At 43.9% G+C, this 21,296-nt stretch overlaps 1 long non-coding RNA gene across 1 annotated transcript; it reads left to right on the forward strand.

Moving 5' to 3' along the window:
• Positions 1-454: 454 nt before the first annotated feature.
• LOC311114632 lies at positions 455-21,060 on the forward strand. The gene is made up of 3 exons (XR_014611136.1): positions 455-683; positions 16,910-16,993; positions 20,303-21,060. It is a non-coding gene; the product is annotated as an uncharacterized lncRNA (long non-coding RNA).
• The last annotated feature ends 236 nt before the right edge of the window (positions 21,061-21,296 follow it).

A 21,296-nucleotide genomic window follows, 5' to 3' on the forward strand; every position in this document is an offset into this window, starting at 1 on the left:
CATTTCAGCACAAATCCCCCCCCCACATTTTTTTTTTATTTATTTACATACAGGTAGCCTAGTATAAAGTCTCTTGTTTTCTATCCCTTTCTCAATGCATGTTGGTTGTCTCCCTCATTTCATGAGGATTTGAAGGAAACCGTTCTGCTGATCTCTACATTTATACAGCTGGTCTGGAAATACAACTTGAAAACATGTCGGAAATTTAGATCAAAAAGTTTTATGTAACATGTTGCAGCAGCAGCACAGCCTGTTTGTATGCTTATACAATCAGTTGAGGATTGAAAATAGAAACTCCATGTGAATTCTAAGCGCATAATCTCCGAGAAATGGGTCAACAACACAGTGATGGGAATGATGGGCCCCCATCTAAGAAAAAAAAAAAGTGAACTGTACACGTTATTTAGACATCATCTTCTCAGTTAACCTCTTGGGGGCGTTCGAATTAATTTGTACTGCCTCCTCTCGTATTGGCTGCTTCGTTCGCTTCTCGTGTCCTCCCTAATGTCTAGGACGCAATGTGTAGTTCCGCCTTGAAAGAGTGACATCGAAATAGTAATACTAGTTGGAATAGGAAAGGAATTAGGCAAAGAGAAGGTGCAGTTTAAACACTGGTATTTAACCCTAAAATCTATCCCGGAGGATTTGACGCGGATCGAACGGATACGTCTTCAACCCAAGCGGTAAGTGTTGATCGAGACAGCATTTTCTAATAGGCTGCTGTGCCAAATGCAGATGTGGCCATTGGTGTCGATAATCCACCAGCTCGCGGTGTAATCTTGATATGATATTCTATATCCATTTTCCAACCAGTTCTAATGTAGGCCTAGGTAATTTCTATGAGTAGCCTAAATTAAACATCACAGTTGTATCATTCCGCGATTCTGCGGACTTTACATTGAAACAATTAAATGAAACAATGAAAACGGGTGTTTTGATACTAAAGTGTCATGGTGCATGCAGGACATGAAATGCATTGCAACTTTGTAACTGAACTACTATTCACTTTAATGTTTCCTCTAACACGATTCGCTGCTGCGACAGTAGCCCATTTGTAGGATACAATTTCCTGTTGAATGAGTAACTTATTTTTCATGAGTCACAGGTGTATTACTTCATACTGTATGTCAATAGCCCATGTCTATAATGTCTCAACATCGAACGATTAGGAAGGTTACTGTATGTTGCTGAATATTTCTGTCACTGTGTCACCATCCTCGAGATAGAGATCTACAACAGGGTGCCTGTTCGACCCTCATGTCTGGAACCTTTCATTATAACATCAACGTTACAAATCATGCATAGCGTACTGAATAATATGGTTGCTTGCTTCGTACTCAATAAATGAATGTATGTTAGTGCTGAATTAAACAGACATGACTTGGCAAGTCCATGCTGTAGTTGGCAACCAATGGCGTGGAGATATTACATATCATTCTTCTTGCACTACATGACAATGTCAGCAGTCACCTGGTGAAGGTCACTCAGGTGTAGCTGTGTAGGTCATTGGATTCAGGTGTGACCTCAGCGCAGGTGTTTGAATTCAGTTTTTGGAAGGGAGTCCTCCCTTCTTGAATGACCTCAACAATGCCATATAATCACCAAAGCGGGGGTAGAGTTTACACAACAAACAGTGACATAGTTTCCAGTTGTTGTCATTCACAACAGTGCTCCCATTCAAAGACCACTACAGGCTTTTTGTGAGTTTATTATGGTTTTACGAGGATTTAGTATGTGACTGAAAGATTCGCCAAAATTATACTTTGGACAGTGTTGTTATCATAATAGCCTAAGCCTTCTATTCTATTGGGAGAGAGCTGCAGTCCACCATGGTTAATTATCACTTTAAAAAGTAATGCTTAACTGGTGGGAGTGTCTAAAAGTTGTGGATTAGCCATTGTCCATGCTGAGAAGTTGTTTAGAAGGAGGCCAGTGGTGGGCATTTCTCCTCTGTGGAGTGAGCCCTACACCTGGTGGGATCCTACTTATACTATACCTGAGACCGTGTTGTACAGGCACAGGTAAACACCACACACACACACATACACACACACAAATGAGATTCCTGACTGTACCCCATTCCCATAAGTGAGGAGTCTGGTGATGGAGAGATGTGAGACTTTTAACAGAGTTAGAAAGATGAATGTCAGGGAATAGTGGCCACAGGGGCAATGAGAGATTTAATGAAGCTGTGCTGCCAGTCAGCCAGTCTGTTAGGTTTACTCTATTACCTCAGCTTCCCTGTCTGTCTGTCATGGCTGGAGGGCAAAACAAAGCCCTGTAAACCATGGCAATGAGAGGAGTCATGCGTCTTCAACGTCTTGACACCTCCAGGAACACCTCCATGTCTTACTCTCAGGCTGTTGAAAGTTCTCATAGTGAGTTTTCTAGTAGTGAAGTCTCCTAGCCTAGAGTATCAGACAACTTCACTGTTTGTAGTTATTTTCTAACTCACTGGTCAGTATAGTTATGTGCTACTGTATCTCTATACCCTTATCCAAATTTGTTGTGTTTGTATGACACAGGCACAGATTCACCTATTTGCCCTCAAGCGAAGCAGTGATGTATCTTCAGTTTCTCTAGTTGAACTGTGTGGATATAATTCACGCTTTGGAAGTCCCAGCAGTCCTTAGCAGTACCTGCTTTGCACAGCAGGTTATCTGCTAAGTGGACCTATCAGAGGAAAGAGCTGATGCACAGGTTCCTGTCCTGTGGCAGTGCCTATATGTCTCCTTTTCACAACCTGGGTCTATACTTATATGGTCAGTCTTATTACATTGTAATAACACTAATAGACTAGTTAGGCCTACACTGTACTATGTACTATCGCCTAACACACAATACCGAGGTGATTGGTGTGTCTAGTCAAATAAAATAAAATAAAATTGTGTTTAAAATCAAATCAAATTTTATTGGCCACATGCGCCGAATACAACAGGTGTAGACATTACAGTGAAATGCTTACTTACAGCCCTTAACCAACAATGCATTTATTTTTTAATTTAAAAAAGTAAAATAAAACAACAACAAAAAAGTGTTGAGAAAAAAAGAGCAGAAGTAAAATAAAATAACAGTAGGGAGGCTATATATACAGGGGGGTACCGGTGCAGAATACAACAGGTATAGATAGACCTTACAGTGAAATGCTTACTTACAAACCCTTAACCAACAATGCAGTTTTAAGAAAAATAAGTGTTAAGAATGTATTTACTAAAATAAACTGATGTCAAAAAAATTAAATAATAATAATAATAATTAAAGAGCAACAATAAAAGAACAGTAGCGAGGCTATATACAGGGGGTACCGGTACAGAGTCAATGTGCGGGGGCACACGTTAGTCGAGGTAATTGAGGTAATATGTACATGTAGGTAGATGTAAAGTGACTATGCATAGATAATAAACAGAGAGTAGCAGCAGCGTAAAAGAGGGGGTGGGGGACAATGCAAATAGTCTGGGTAGCCATTAGCTGTTCAGGAGTCTTATGGCTTGGGGGTAGAAGCTGTTAAGAAGCATTTTGGACCTAGACTTGGCGCTCTGGTACCACTTGCCGTGTGTCTATGACTAGGGTGGCTGGAGTTTTTGGCAATTTTTAGGGCCTTCCTCTGACACCGCCTGGTATAGAGGTCCTGGATGGCAGGAAGCTTGGCCCCAGTGATGTACTGGGCCGTACACACTACCCTCTGTAGTGCCTTGCGGTCGGAGGCCGAGCAGTTGCCGTACCAGGCGGTGATGTAACCAGTCAGGATGCTCTCGATGGTGCAGCTGTAGAACCTTTTGAGGATCTGAGGACCCATGCCTGTGCTGGACATAGTAAACCTCTCTAAGCCCCTGTACAGTCTCATCATGGTCATATGAAGCTCCTGTGGTATCCTTTCCTCACATTTGTCAGTAATGCCAATCTCTTGGATCAGACCTCTGGAGCTGTCTCTCTCTGTTCTTTATCAGCGTCAGCAGCAGCAGGTGGTGAGGGAGGGAGGTAGAGAAAGAGAGAGAGAGAGAGAGAGAGAGAGAGAGAGAGAGAGAGAGAGAGAGAGAGAGCACAGGTGGCTGGCTTGTTGATCCAGGAAGATGGACTGATTCCAAGCTGGACCTCTGGATGCCCTGCGCTGTCCTTCACTGCCGCCTGGGATTCATATTCACACTCACATGCACACCTCTGCTGCAGTAAAAGGAGATACCTGGCTCTGGAGACAGAAATGTAGTCTAGTAACATGACCACAGAGAATTTCTCAGTCGACATCCGGGTATCTCTACACAGTTAGATATTCTCAACAAGGTTTAAGGTGCTGTGAGAGTGTCCAGTGACTGAACTTAAAAACGGATCATTTCAAGTTTTAATGTCACATGCACAAGTACAGTGAAATGCCTTTCTTGCAAACTCAAAGACCTATGGACTGGACAGTAATTGATGGATGTTTACTACTCATTCTTTGTCCTCTGTTAATGGAAAGACTGCAGTTCTGCTGTGTTTACCTTTGGTTATAGATTTCTCATGTTTCTTGAGTTCTGTAGCTAAAGCACTTCTTGTGAGGGCTTTGCTGGTCTGTGCTCCATTCCACAAAGCATTTCATAGACAGATCAATGCTTGTGGTCAGGCTCCTCCCATACATAAGTAAGCACCACAGGAGGTTGGTGGCACCTTAATTGGGGAGGACGGGCTCGTGGTAATGGCTGGAGCGGAATTAGTGGAATGGTATCAAATACATGCCATTTCATTAGCTCCATTCCAGCCATTATTATAATCTGTCCTCCCCTCAGCAGCCTCCTGTGGTAAACACTACACACTCAGCCTTCAGAGGAGGAAGTCAAATGATGGAAGGTCTCAGATAGGGTAAAGAGTATAAGGATTTGATCCTTGGCCCAGAAAATGAAATACCCTACCAGTTGTAATTGCAGCAAAGCAAATTGACGATATGACACCCCAGTGAATTGAATCCCTCCAAGGGCTGTGTTTCTGTGAGTGCAGTTAAACGAAGAGGGAGAGGAACACGACAAACAAGCATCAAACACTCATTTACAGAGTGAATAGCACTCAGGGAGATTGGGCCTGTGCTTAAGCGTGTGGCTCCCTGGTGAGTCGTGACCCTGCTGTGTGTGGAGTGTATGTAGGCCACTACAGGTTAAATCTGTGTGTTAAGTTTATGAAGGCTACGCTACAGGATAGATCTGTATGGTCTGCTGTCTGTGGAGTGTAGATAGGCCACAGGATAGATCTGTATGGTCTGCTGTCTGTGGAGTGTAGGTAGGCCACAGGATAGATCTGTATGGTCTGCTGTCTGTGGAGTGTAGGTAGGCCACAGGATAGATCTGTGTTTGTAGTGTACAGGATAGATCTGTGTGTGTAGTGTACATGATAGATCTGTGTGTGTAGTGTACAGGATAGATCTGTGTGTGTAGTGTACATGATAGATCTGTGTGTGTAGTGTACAGGATATATCTGTGTGTGTAGTGTACAGGATAGATCTGTGTGTGTAGTGTATAGGATAGATCTGTGTGTGTAGTGTACAGGATAGATCTGTGTGTGTAGTGTACAGGATATATCTGTGTGTGTAGTGTACAGGATAGATCTGTGTGTGTAGTGTACAGGATAGATCTGTGTGTGTAGTGTACATGATAGATCTGTGTGTGTAGTGTACAGGATAGATATGTGTGTGTAGTGTACATGATAGATCTGTGTGTGTAGTGTACAGGATATATCTGTGTGTGTAGTGTACAGGATAGATCTGTGTGTGTAGTGTATAGGATAGATCTGTGTGTGTAGTGTACAGGATAGATCTGTGTGTGTAGTGTACAGGATATATCTGTGTGTGTAGTGTACAGGATAGATCTGTGTGTGTAGTGTACAGGATAGATCTGTGTGTGTAGTGTACAGGATATATCTGTGTGTGTAGTGTACAGGATAGATCTGTGTTTGGAGTGTACAGGATATATATTTGTGTGTAGTGTACAGGGTAGATCTGTGTGTGTAGTGTACAGGATTGATCTGTGTTTGGAGTGTACAGGATAGATATTTGTGTGTAGTGTACAGGATATATATTTGTGTGTAGTGTACAGGGTAGATCTGTGTGTGTAGTGTACACGATATACAGTGGGGAAAAAAAGTATTTAGTCAGCCACCAATTGTGCAAGTTCTCCCAATTAAAATGATGAGAGAGGCCTGTAATTTTCATCATAGGTACACGTCAACTATGACAGACAAAATGAGATTTTTTTTCTCCAGAAAATCACATTGTATGATTTTTTATGAATTTATTTGCAAATTATGGTGGAAAATAAGTATTTGGTCAATAACAAAAGTTTCTCAATACTTTGTTATATACCCTTTGTTGGCAATGACACAGGTCAAACGTTTTCTGTAAGTCTTCACAAGGTTTTCACACACTGTTGCTGGTATTTTGGCCCATTCCTCCATGCAGATCTCCTCTAGAGCAGTGATGTTTTGGGGCTGTCGCTGGGCAACACGGACTTTCAACTCCCTCCAAAGATTTTCTATGGGGTTGAGATCTGGAGACTGGCTAGGCCACTCCAGGACCTTGAAATGCTTCTTACGAAGCCACTCCTTCGTTGCCCGGGCGGTGTGTTTGGGATCATTGTAATGCTGAAAGACCCAGCCACGTTTCATCTTCAATGCCCTTGCTGATGGAAGGAGGTTTTCACTCAAAATCTCACGATACATGGCCCCATTCATTCTTTCCTTTACACGGATCAGTCGTCCTGGTCCCTTTGCAGAAAAACAGCCCCAAAGCATGATGTTTCCACCCCCATGCTTCACAGTAGGTATGGTGTTCTTTGGATGCAACTCAGCATTCTTTGTCCTCCAAACACGACGAGTTGAGTTTTTACCGAAAAGTTCTATTTTGGTTTCATCTGACCATATGACATTCTCCCAATCCTCTTCTGGATCATCCAAATGCACTCTAGCAAACTTCAGACGGGCCTGGACATGTACTGGCTTAAGCAGGGGGACACGTCTGGCACTGCAGGATTTGAGTCCCTGGCGGCGTAGTGTGTTACTGATGGTAGGCTTTGTTACTTTGGTCCCAGCTCTCTGCAGGTCATTCACTAGGTCCCCCCGTGTGGTTCTGGGATTTTTGCTCACCGTTCTTGTGATCATTTTGACCCCACGGGGTGAGATCTTGCGTGGAGCCCCAGATCGAGGGAGATTATCAGTGGTCTTGTATGTCTTCCATTTCCTAATAATTGCTCCCACAGTTGATTTCTTCAAACCAAGCTGCTTACCTATTGCAGATTCAGTCTTCCCAGCCTGGTGCAGGTCTACAATTTTGTTTCTGGTGTCCTTTGACAGCTCTTTGGTCTTGGCCATAGTGGAGTTTGGAGTGTGACTGTTTGAGGTTGTGGACAGGTGTCTTTTATACTGATAACAAGTTCAAACAGGTGCCATTAATACAGGTAAATAGTGGAGGACAGAGGAGCCTCTTAAAGAAGAAGTTACAGGTCTGTGAGAGCCAGAAATCTTGCTTGTTTGTAGGTGACCAAATACTTATTTTCCACCATAATTTGCAAATAAATTCATAAAAAATCCTACAATGTGATTTTCTGGAAAAGAAAATCTCAATTTGTCTGTCATAGTTGACGTGTACCTATGATGAAAATTACAGGCCTCTCTCATCTTTTTAAGTGGGAGAACTTGCACAATTGGTGGCTGACTAAATACTTTTTTCCCCCACTGTATATGTGTTTGGAGTGTACAGGATAGATCTGTACCGCAGAAGGCAGGAATCTGATTCAGAGCTTGTATTCTTATCTCACTGTCTTTTTTTAGTTCCTGTACTTTGTCTTTATTTATCTATACCTTAACCCTTTGAATATGTTAGCCTATCCATCTAGCCTATCTGAATGGTCAGCTTTCAGGGGGTTGCCTCCATAATACTAAGGGCAGCTTTTTACACTGTTTCGGTTGGTCTGATGAGCGGTTTTATGCATCATGCCATCACCAGCAGTGCTGCATAGAGGGGTTGACAGCCCCCTGTGGTTGTCAAGGACACAGCCAGCCTCCCTGGCGACCAGGAGACAAGAGATGGTGCCAGTGCTGTTCTGAGAGGGTCCACCTCTGTCTCTCTTTGGGAGATTGAGTTGTCCTGATCTGTCACAGTGACAGCCGGCCATGACCATGTGAGATGGCTCTATCAGGAAAAAGCCTTGCTTGGTTAGACCAACAGGCTGCTCACTACAGATCCATACAGTTCTACAGACTGACTTAGACCCAACCTACCTACCTGCCATCCACATAGAGATACTCTCATAAGCCTGTGTTAAATAAAGAATACTACCTTGAATGTTTTCTATAGTGTCTTGGTTATCTCTGAGTGTGAACCTCGCTGTTGTCACACTAACATGTACCGATGGCCTTGTGGTTCTGTCACCCATCTTTGGGCCAGTGTTATGTCCTGTAGTGTAGACACATCAGAGCCCTGGGTCCTGTAAACCTGTTATCTGGAGTAAGGCTCACCGTCACCGTGGCTCAACTATGATGTGAACCCCTGCCTCATCTGCTCTTTCTCTCTCTCTCTACCCCTCTTTTTACCTCTGTCTCTCTCTACCTTTCTCTCTCTACCCTCCCTCTGCGCTCCCTCTGCCCTGCCTCTGCCCTGCCTCTTCACTCCTATCTGCACCAGTAAGCAGTGCTAGGAATCCCCTACAGACAGTCCCCACCAGCTCCCATGCAGGGCAGCCAGCGTGCAGAGCTGAGTGGAGGCAGGTACTCTATTAGCAGCATTGAGAACAGGCCCATCAGCCTTATTTTTAGCTGGAGTAGCGCTGGTAGCGACCATGTTATAGATTGCAGTAGATTTATTGGGATTCATCCATCTATTGTCATTCCGCGCAGTAGTATGTTTTTTTTAGTTGCCCCTATGCCTTTTGTGAGGGCCGTGTTTGGTCGTATCGATGTATCGATAATGCATACAAGTTGCTATTGTCACAATGTCCATTCTCTAATTAATCCTACTTTGGAATGTCAGAGACACCTCACAAATTTTTTTAGCTGGTAGAAAACAGACTATTTTGTTTAGGTATATGTTAATCAGTGTTCTCTTTCAATCTGTGGATATAACATCATGTGGTGTGAACATACAAGTATTGCATTTTTCACCGCTAGTGTTGTCAGTGGTTCAGTGCAATCTTCATGCTCTATAATCAACCCCCCTTGATGTAACAGGGATATCATTGCTTTTTTGTCCTTAAAGAGAGAGAGAGGGAGAGTGAGAGAGAGCAATAGACACAAGCGCTTCGAAGAATCAAATCACATCACCCAAAAAGTGCATGCAGTGTATTGCTCAGATCACCACATGACTTATACATGAACACCAAAATAGACCTTGCTGAGTCGGAGAGGCTGTGGATGTAGGCTACACACTGGGAACATGGAAGACTTACTCAAACAATCGGCTCTCATAGGACCTACATGTCACGATGATGCATGAATTATGGTTAATACATATACTTCTTTGTTTGATTTAATGTTTAAAATGGAGTTTTCCTGTTTGTTAGTTAGAGTGAAAAAATGGTGCTGGTGGACAGGGGGGGTTGGGCTACACAAACAGCCCAAACTGTCATTCTGTTACCAAGCGTTGCATCTGCACTGTTTTCAGGTAAATGTGTTTTTGTAAGATTTTCTGTGGAAATTGTTAAAAGTAGTACTTATGCATAACTTTGCAATCATTGGTTTGTGTTTCACACATATTTTAAAGTGTGAGCCCCACCCTCTTCAACATACAGTGCCTTCAGAAAGTATTCAGACCCCTTGACCTTTTCCACATTTTGTTACGTTACAGCCTTATTCTAAAATTGATTAAATAGTTTTTCCCCCCTCATCAATCTACACACAATACCACATAATGACAAAGCAAAAACAGGTTTTTATGAATTGTTACTAATTTATAAAAATAAAAATAAATCACATTTGCATAAGTATTCAGACCCTTTACTCAGTACTTTGTTGAAGCCCCTTTGGCAGCAATTACAGCATCGAGTCTTCTTGGGTATAACGCTACAAGCTTGGCACACCTGTATTTGGGGAGTTTCTCGCATTTTTCTCTGCAGATCCTCTCAAGCTATGTCAGGTTGGATGGGGAGCATTGCTGCACAGCTATTTTCAGGTCTCTCCAGACATGTTCGATCGGGTTCAGGTCCGGGCTCTGGCTGGGCCACTCAAGGACATTCAAAGACTTGTCCCGAAGCCACTCCTGCGTTGTCTTGGCTGTGTGCTTAGGGTCGTTGTCCTGTTGGAAGGTGAACCTTCTCCCCAGTCTGAGGTCCTGAGCGCTCTGGAGAAGGTTTTCATCAAGGATCTCTCTGTACTTTGCTCTGTTCATCTTTTCCTCGATCCTGACTAGTCTCCCAGTCCCTGCCGCTCAAAAACATCCCCACAGCATGATGCTGCCACCACCATGCTTCACCGTAGGGATGAGGCCATGTTTCCTCCAGACGTGACGCTTGGCATTCAGGCCAAAGAGTTCAATCTTGGTTTCATCAGACCAGAGAATCTTGTTTCTCATGGTCTGAGATTCTTAGGTGCCTTTTGGCAAACTCCAAGGGGGCTGTCATGTGCCTTTTACTGAGGTGTGGCTTCCGTCTGGCCACTACTATAAAGGCCTAATTGGTGGAGTGCTGCAGAGATGGTTGTCCTTCTACAAGATTCTACCATCTCCACAGAGGAACTCTAGAGCTCTGTCAGAGTGACCATCGAGTTCTGGGGTCACCTCCCTGACCAAGGCCCTTCTCCCCCGATTGCTCAGTTTGGCCGGGCGGCCAGCTCTAGGAAGAGTCTTGGTGGTTCCAAACTTCTTCCATTTAAGAATGATGGAGGCCATTGTGTTCTTGGGGACCTTCAATGCTGCAGAAATATTTTGGTACCCTTCCCCAGATCTGTGGCTCCACACAATCCTGTCACGGAGCTCTACGGACAATTCCTTCAACCTCATGGCTTGGTTTTTGCTCTGACATGCACTGTCAACTGTGGGACTTTATATATCATGTCCAATTAATTGAATTTACCACAGGTGGACTCCAATCAAGTTGTAGAAACATCTCAAGGATGATCAATGGAAACAGGAGGCACCTGAGTCTCATAGCAAAGGGTCTGAATACTTATGTAAATAAGATATTTCTGTTTTTTATTTTTAATAAGTTTGCAACAATGTCAAAAAACATGTTTTCCCTTTGTCATTATGGGGTACTGTGGGTAGATTGATGAGGAATACAAATGTATTATCAATTTTAGATTAAGGCTGTAACATAACAAAATGTGGAAAAAGTCAAGGGGTCTGAATACTTTCCGAATGCACTGTATGTACAGACTCGGTGAGCATAGCCTTGCTATTGAGAATGGCCGCCGTAGGTAGACCTGGCTCTCAAGAGAAGATAGGCTATGTGCACACTGCCCACAAAATGAGGTGGAAACTGAGCTGCACTTCCTAACCTCCTGCCAAATGTACAGTATGACCAAATTAGAGACACATATTTCCCTCAGATTACACAGACCCACAAAGAATTTCAAAACAAATCCAATTTTGATAAACTCCCATGTCTATTGGGTGAAATACCACAGTGTGCCATCACAGCAGTAATATTTGTGACCAGTTGCCACAAGAAAAGGGCAACTAGTGAAGAAGAAACACCATTGTAAATACAAACCATATTTATGTTTATCTATTTTCCCTTTTGTACTTTAACTATTTGCACATCGTTATAACACTGTACATAGCCATGTCTCTATTCCTCTGAAATCTTTGAGAGTGTAATGTTTACTGTTCATTTTGATTGTTTATTTCACTTTTGTTTATTATCTATTTCACTTGTGTTGGCAATGTAAACATATGTTTCCCCTGCCAATAAAGCCCTTTGAATTGAATTGAATTGAGAGGCAGAGAGATAAGAGACGGATACTGAGATTGAGTAAGAAGGAGGAGACTCCACAAGGTCACGTCCCTCCGCCCCTTTACGACCTCCCTATCAAAGCCCTAGTCTAGTACCAGATAGGGAGAGAGAGAGAGAGAGAGAGAGAGAGGGGGGAGGGTGGAGGGGTGGCTCTTAACATTAATCAACCGTCTGTGTAGAACCAGGGAATTATTGCCAGTCTTTTGAGTTATGCTTATAGGAGGGTCAGGAAATTAAAATCTGTGTGTGAGAGTGTGGTTGTGTTTTCCAATATCATTATGAGTTAATTATATTAATGGATTATGTATTTGGATTAATGGATTATGTATTTGGCTGGTTAATCCTTCAAAGATCCAGAGAATTCCACTTTAAATGGTCACCTCAATAATTCACTGCAGTCACCTGAATTAACACATGGTTATGCTACTGCACACACTGCTTGTGAATAAGAATTGTGAATTATAAATGGGTGAATGATGTGTGTGTTGATTCTAGATTGAATACTTTGGCTAAGGTGTGTGTGTGTGTGAGTGCTCTTCAGTTAAAGCGTATGTTTTCTTAACCGACCCTGTGGATGGGAGGTTGCGTGTGCACTATAACAGAGGAGAGATTTTGTTGTCTGCTTGGATCAGTAGGCCTCAGTGCAGTAACAAGAGAGATGTGGGCCCCAGGAGAACAGACTGTTCTGGGAAAGGAGGAGTGTAATTAAGGCTGGAGCACTAGGAGCTCGCTTCCTCTCAGGCCTGGGTGTGCTCCTATATCACAGGAAGCTCCCGGGGTGATGGTAGGGAGGGAAGGAGAGAGGGAGAGAGAGAATCTTTTCCCAGTTCTGATGCTCTGTCTGACCGACTAGTCTCTCCCCCTCCAGTCAGAACAGAGCAGAGGGATTGGATCAGAACATAAGACTAACACTATAGTCGTGTTGTTAATCCCCTGATAGGAAGGGAAAGGGAAACGTGAAATTTAGATTTTCCCTCTAATTCTCTTACCAAACGAATGGCCTGGGTTAGAGTGTTAGGAATAATCTGGAACTGAGCCCGTCACAGTCACAGAATTATACTCTGGGGCGGATTATACACAGACTAAGCACTGTAAACAGTGTGTCAGAGGGAGTGGGGGCAGCGATGCGGAGCAGCCAGGGCAGACGTTTCTATTCAGATGTTCCTGGTTTGAACACAGGCCAGTTAGTTGTTCCTTTCAGATGGTGGCCATGCCAGCACGATTGAGTCACATAAAGGAAAGCAGGCATGGGATCTGTCCTCAATGGTTGGCTGGGAGGGAGGCGGGAGCGTCCCAGGAATTTGTCTTGCCCTGTTTCTCTCGTGTTATTTTTATGCTTGACTACTTACCCCAAAACATCTCCCCCACACACAGAGGATCCTCTGTTCTTTAATTGGGACTGTGTCATCAAAGTTATTTGATCCAAAGTGAAAGGGGACAGCCACACGACACAGACAGTCCCTTTATTTCAGCTTGTTGTCAGGGCCCTGCTCTCACAGCAGATCCATCAGCCCGTCATAGGTGACGTTAAGGTAAGTGAAATCAGTGTCACCATGACAACATACAGGTAGGTTAACTCAAGGCACCATGGTGGCATTTGGTAGGTCAAGTCAGGGTCACCATGGCGACGTCTATAGGTTACCTTAGACCTAGGGTTTCCACGGCGACATCTAGGTAGGTAGAAATAAGGTCACCATGGCAACATTTGCCATTTAAGGAGGGCTACCTCAGGGTCAGCATCACGACTCTCAGGCGACTGTAATCCATAATAGGAGCCCCTCCCAGTGTGCACTGCTCTCCAATGTGAGATGGAGATAGATAGATGGATGGAGAGAGGGATGAGGCAGGGGGAGGAGTGTGAATGTGTCCTCTCAATCGATCATTCAGCACCGGCTGCTGACAAGGCAGCTACAGCACTCCCTTGTGTGTGTGTGTGTGTGTGTGTGTGTGTGTGTGTGTGTGTGTGTGTGTGTGTGTGTGTGTGTGTGTGTGTGTGTGTGTGTGTGTGTGTGTGTGTGTGTGTGTGTGTGTGTGTGTGTGTGTGTGTGTGTGTGCATGTGTGTGTGTCTCAGCACTAGGCTAAAGCTAATAACACCTCTCTCATACTATGACCTCCAGCCAGCTCACGTCAGAGGGCAGGGCATCGTTGGTGGGTTGTCCGTTAGACCAGTGTAGTTTCACATAGGATGGAAGACTGGGAAAATAAGAATACACAGTCAGACATTTAAAAATAGGACTATTTTGTCTGTTTAATTCTGTGGTGAAGACTGAGCTTTCTTCACTTTTGTGACTCGTGGTTTACCTCAGACATGATCTTCAGTGATGTTTTTCCTAGTGCTCGGTCCTCAGTCACTGTGGTGCAGTGTGGCGTGATTTTTAACACTGATAAGAGGAGGCACTGCAGGAGCAACCTGCTGAGCGCTAAATTGACCAGAGGACCTGTGTGTGTGCTTGTGCATGTGTGTGTATAAGTGTGTGTATTGGTCTTTGTAAACAAGACAGTTAAGAGACGTACTGTATTCAGAATATCCATAATCCACCACCAGTCAGACTTTCCAGACAGTTAGGTCACAGGTATGTACCTCATTGTACTGTGTCAGCTGTTTCCAGTATTTTCCCTTCCCCATACTCTATATTCATCCACGCACATAGCGTGTTCTGAGCATCGTCTGATGTCAGAGGCATTTAACCAAATGTGACTCCTCTAGGTCAGGGTTCCCCCCCCCCCCCCCCCCCCTCCTTGGTGCACGTTTAGTTTTTTGCCCTAACACTACACAGCTGATTCAAATAACCAACTCATCATTAAGCTTTGATTATTTAAAACAGCTTTGTAGTGCTAGGGCAAAAAAACAAAATGTGCACCCAGGGGGGGACGGGGGCCAGGACCGAGTTTGGGAATCCCTGGCCTAGGCTAACTCATTGAACTCTCATTGTCTGAATAATGTGTATCTGAATGACTGTATTTGAATTGTCCTACATGGCACTGTGTGGCCTCAGGGAAGAAGTTATCATTGGTAAAACTTCTCTCTCCAGACCTGCACTGCCCCAATCTGTACGTCCCATTACAGCCTCTCTATGTTCCCTTTGTCTCTTTGTCTCTCATTTGTCCCAAGGGTTTGTCCTATCTTAGAATAAACATCACTGGCTTTGTCTCTATGGCAACCACAGCACACACCGTACAGTGGAATGTGAGTCTGTTGGAGACTAAGGTATCTAGACAGGACCTGGTGTTCTTATAGTTGGAACAGGGTCGGGCCATAGGAAATGTACAGTATAATCATACACTACAATACAATATAGTACAATAAAATACAATAAAGTACAGTACAGTACAATACAGTACAAAACAGTACAATACAATACAGTACAATACAATACAACTTCCTATTGTAAGATAGCTTTTAGGAACTGTCTGTCTGTCATTTGGGTATAAGCCTACCCTGACCCTTCCCTCTGGTGGCTGTGTTAGCCGATTAGCAGGCCACGATTGCAGTTGGCCTTTGCTACCTGCCCACTTTCTGTGTCAGCCCGAGGAAGTGTTGGATTGATACGGCCAATACGCTGAATCTGCTCAAGCATGCAGAATATTTGTTTTTCTTTTTTCTCGCTCCTTGTCTAAATATTATTTAGTTCCTTTGAACCGGATTTGTCAGCAGGATTGCTGGGCATGTTTTCATCATACTAACTACTTCTGATGATTGATGTGCAGGCATAGGCTAGGGTTTTGATGGAATGTCCAGTCTGTTCCAGGAAGGTAGTGATGTTTTGCCATAGGGCTATATTATATTTCAGACGGAGGCTATGCACATGGGTGAGCCACCATAGCAGGTCTGAGAACACCCTAAGGGTTCCTGCTGACTCAAACTGGGATGAAGTCATCTGTGGAGTGGAGATGTTCTGGTTGGTTGAGTTCCAGACTATCCAAGCACATCACCAGCCTACCCTGAAGGTTATATGCTCAGCTCAAGGTTGTTAGAGAGAGGTGGGCCCTGACACAGGAAGTTATTATAGTACTGGAACTCCCATTGGCTGTTGTGAGTCCAATAGCCATGGCCTTTTCTATTGAAGACCAGCCTTCACCGTATTTGTACTGTTACTTTTTAGATCGATTTTCTATTAATTGTTGAGGTTGTTAATATATGAGTATTAACTTACCAATACATGTAAGTGAGAGACAATTACAAAATGGGATAAGTTTTATTTTATTCTACATGTTGTTAGAAGCATTGACCTAGGCCTGTCTCTTTAGATTATATCCCCTGTTATCCCTTCTGTAACATGATCTTCTCTCAGAGAGCCAGGTAACAGAACACCGTTTACTGTCCTCACATTGAGCAAGCAGGGCTGAGGTCAAAGGGGGAGGTGCTGGCGGGGGTGTAGTCTCTCTCTGTGTAATTATTTGCCTCAAACGGAAAACAAATGAGGAGGGATTTGTGTGGTGTCCCTGCCTGCCAGCCTGCCTGCCCCCTTGCCTGCCTGCTGCCTGGTCCTTAGGTGTAGGCTATGTAAGGCTGGAATAACCTTTCACAGAGCACACAGAGGGGGAGAATGCCCTTCAATCCTTCAACCCTTCAGCTTCATCCTCATGCATCATCATCACATGCGTGTCATGGCGATACAGCTCAGGTCTGTGTGTGAGTCTCAGGGGAGGAATGACAGGGCCAGGAGGGCCATGGCCACAGCATGACACACAGCTGCCTGCCTCTCTCATCCAATACAAATAGATCAATCAGCCTGATGTGCTGTTACTAACCGCTCCCATATTAACTAATAGTGTGAAGCTGACATGAACTTATCGACGCAGCAGTGGTCTCTCAGATCTCTGTTATGTTCTGTGTGTGTGTGTGTGAATACGCAAATAATAAAGTATTTGTATGATGGTATGTGCTATAATTGTGTAGCTCTAATTTCAGAAGGTATGTTATGTGCTATGTATACCATGTGTGGCTCACATGGATCATTTGTTGTCTTCTTCTCTCTCTCTCTCTCTCTCTCTGTCTTTCTCTCAGTGTGGAGTAGAGTGACCAGACAGGAAGATGGATGAGCTACAGGACGTGCAGCTGACTGAGATCAAGCCCCTGCTGACCAATAAGGTGAGAGTATGAGATGACCACCTGCGAGGGAGAGTCACACATACACAGACAGATGTACACCACACACAAAATGTTGCCTATACACTGAGTATACCAAACATTAGGAATACCTTCCTAATATTGAGTTGCATTCCTCGGGGCATGGACTCTACAAGGTGTTGAAAGCGTTCCACAGGGATGCTGGCCCATGTTGACTCCAGTGCTTCCCACACTTGTGTCAAGTTGGCTGGATGTCCTTTGGGTGTTGGACCATTCTTGATGCACATGGGAAACTGTTGAGTGTGAAAAATTCAGCAGTATTGCAGTTCTTGACACAAACTGGTGCGTCTGGCACCTACTACCATACCCCGTTCAAAGGCACTTAAATATTGTGTCTTGCCCATTCACCCTCTGAATGGAACACATACACAGTCCATGTCTCAATTGTCTCAAGGCTTAAAAATCCTTCTTTAACTTGTCTCCTCCCCTTCATCTACACTGATTGAAGTGGATTTAACAAGTGACATCAATAAGGGATCATAGCTTTCACCTGGATTCACCTGGTCAGTCTATGTCATTGAAATACAAGGTGTTCTTAATGTTTTTTAGACTCAGTGTGAATTACACACAGAGACTTATTCACTGTTTGTCTCCATCGTGAACAGTGCTTCCCTCCCCACTCCAGAACTCTGTTCATCAAAGTGAATTATTTATAATCTCTGCTTCACTGTAGTGAGGGAAGAGAAAAGACTAGAGAAAAATAGAGGAATAGGAGTCAATAGAAGAAAAAGCAAGGGATGGAGTTAGGCTCAAGAGAGAGATACAGAGGATACAGAGAGAGACACAGAGAGATGGAGAGAGAGAGAGTAGGCAGATGAAGCTTGAAAGCAAGAGGGAGGGGAGGAAAGAGGGGAATATCAAAGGGGAACCTAGCAGAAACTCATCTCTTTTTTGCTTGAAAGATTCAGATGAGAGAAGAAAAAAACCTCCAGTAGATCAAAGCTTTCATCCCACCGTTCCTCAAGGACCTCCGTCTCCACTGCAGCATCGAGGAGGGGATGAGCTCCCAGCCTGCCTTGGAGTGGGGCATGGAGAAGGAAGTCAGCCCATCTGTGTAAATTGACTCGTTTTATACCCAGAGGGGACTATTCTGTTCCAGACAGTTCCAGGGTGATATTACTGTAAGTCGCTCTGGATAAGAGCGTCTGCTAAATGACTAAAATGTAATGTAAATTTAATATTACAGACAGTTACAGAAGGTTTTCACCAAAAAATGAATTTGGCAGGAGAAGTTCCGCCCACATTCATTTTCAACGAGGGCGCGTGGATAAATGTGCAGGGCATTGTGGGAAGGTGAGCGACGAGAACCCTGTTAGCGGAGCGGTAGAAAAAGTTCAGCTCTGCTCTACTTTATGCAAATTTCAGGAAAAGTGAAGCCTTGGAGCCAAGCGTTGTCAAGAGGAGGCCACGCCTCTGGTCAAAACCCACTGTTAGGCTTTCTCTGCATCACAGGACATGAGTTGATGTATAGGCTGAGGCAGAGGGTGTTGCGTCATACATCATGGGCTGAACAGGCCATTCATCACCTGACAGTGGTGCTGGTGAAGTGGGCTGGCTGTGGACAGACAGGTGGAAGGAAGGCAGCGTCATGAGCTCATCTGAATGAATGGGTTTATGGTTTACCTCTATCTCCACCTAGTGGCCAGGCCACCTCATTAAGAACCCAACTGACAGACATACTCACAGGAGCCTGCAGGATAGATGTGAGGACAGACAGACAGTAATGAGTTGACAGGAGAGGCAGACAGGTGATAAATAGGATAGCATATTTAGAGTATGTCAATTAGGCAGCGCATGTATATTGAAACACCCATAGTGTTTTTTTCTATACTGAACAAAAATAGTGGCGCAGTGGTCTAAGGCACTGCATCTCAGTGCTTGAGGCGTCACTACAGACGCCCTGGTTCGATTCCAGGCTGTATCACAACCGGCTGTGATTGGGAGTCCCATAGGGCGGCGCACAATTGGCCCAGCATCATCCGGGTTTGGCCGGTGTAGGCCGTTATTGTAAATAATAATTTGTTCTTAACTGACTTGCCTAGTTAAATAAAGGAAAAATAAAAATAAATAAATGCAACAATCAACAATTTTACTGAGTTACAGTTCATATAAGGAAATCAGTCAATTGAAATAAATTCATTAGGATCTAATCTATGGATTTCACATGACTGGGAATACAGATATGCCTCTGTTGGTCACATGTACTTTAAAAAAATGAAGGGGCATGGATCAGAAAACCAGTCAGCATCTCTTTCGCATAGAGTTGATGGCTGTTGATTGTGGCCTGTGGAATGTTATCCCACTCCTCTTCAATGGCTGTGCGAAGTTGATGGATATTGGCGGGAACTGGAACAAGCTGTCGTACATGTCGATCCAGAGCATCCCAAACATGCTCAATGGGTGACATGTCTAATGAGTATGCAGGCCATGGAAGAACTGGGACATTTTCAGCTTCCAGGAATTGTGTACAGATCCTTGCGACATGGGGCTGTAAATGATCATGCTGAAACATGGGGTGATGGCTGCGGATGAATGGCACGACAATAGGCCTCAGGATCTCGTCACAGTATCTCTGTCCATTTGAATTGCCATCGCTAAAATGCAATTGTGTTCATTGTCCGTAGCTTATGCCTGCCCATACCATAACCCCACCGCCACCATGGAGCACTCTGTTCACAACGTTGACATCAGCAAACCGCTCGCCAACACAACACCATACACGTGGTCTGCGGTTGTGAGGCCAGTTAGACATGTTGCCAAATTCTCTAAAACGATTTTGGAGGTGGCTTATGGTAGAGAACTTAACATTAAATTTTCTGGCAACAGCTCTGGTGGACATTCCTGCAGTCAGCATGCCAATTGCACACTCCCTCAAAACTTGACACATCTGTGACATTGTGTTGTGTGACAAAACTGCACATTTTAGAGTGGCCTTTTATTGTCCCCAGCTCAAGGTGCATCTATGTAATGATCATGCTGTTTTATCAGCTTTTTGATGTGTCATACCTGTCAGGTGGATGGATTATCTTGGCAAAGGAGAAATGCTCACTAACAGGGATGTAAACAAATTTGTGCACAACATTTGAGAGAAATACGTTTTTTGTGCATATGGAAAGTTTCTGGGATATTCTATTTCAGCTCATGAAACATGGGACCAACACTTTATATGTTGCGTTTATATTTTTGTTCAGTGTAAAATACTGTAGGTGAAACTATTTCTACCATCCAACACCTCAATAACATATACCTTTCTTTCCTCTTTTCTCTCAGAATTCACGAAATTTCCAGGACTTTGACTGCCAGGTGAGTGTCTCCAGTTATTATTAGCCTACATACATAGGCTACAGTCAGAAATATATCTTAATTATTTTTGTATCTTCTGACAGTGGACAGTGGTCTGTGCACAGTACAAAATACATAAGTATGAGGGTTGCCCTTCAACAGTCAGGTAGATGCTGCCTCTCCCAGGGGCTGTAAAGGGTTAACTAACCCTGGCTTTCCCAGCCTCCATGCAGTCATGCCTGTTCCCTGCATCACATCCTGGGCTAAATATAGCTACAGCAGGTAGGATAGTAAGCATGCTCAGTGGAGCAGGGCTGGTGTATGCTCTTTTCCTCCATGTGGTCCTGTCTGTTCACCCATCCCCCCCTTCATGCATACACTCAGACACACATATAGGCATTGTCAGACACACAAACACACACACTTTCAGACATATTCCCTTAACCTTTGCCACATCCATCGGGACATTGTACCAGCAGTGTTTGTATAGCCAGTAAATCCACCAGGATTTGTATAATTATTACAGAAGCTTCCATTAGTCATTCCACTGCAGCACTGCTGTGACGTCATCACCCAGAGACGGTGTGTGTGGATGTGGATGGGAAGGGGCGACAGGGCCCGAGGGTGAGGCATAGGGTATCAGTCACCACAGGGATGATGCAGTCCCAACCTGATGATGATCTCTGAAGCTGGAGACACTTATCTCCCTCACTAACTTTAAGCATCAGTTGTCAGAGCACCTTACCGATCACTGCACCTGTACACAGCCCATCTGAAATTAGCCCACCCAACTACCTCATCCCCATATTGTTATTTATTTTGCTAATTTGCACCCCAGTATCTCTATTTGCACATCATCTCTTGCACATCTATCATTCCAGTGTTAATACTAATTGTAATTATTTTGCACTATAGCCTATTTATTGCCTTACCTCCATAACTTGCTACATTTGCACACACTGTATATATATTTTCTGTTGTA

The sequence above is a fragment of the Coregonus lavaretus genome (assembly GCF_964263955.1).
Source record: "Coregonus lavaretus genome assembly, contig: HAP1_SCAFFOLD_3511, whole genome shotgun sequence".
In the NCBI taxonomy this organism is placed as follows: Eukaryota; Metazoa; Chordata; class Actinopteri; order Salmoniformes; family Salmonidae; genus Coregonus; species Coregonus lavaretus.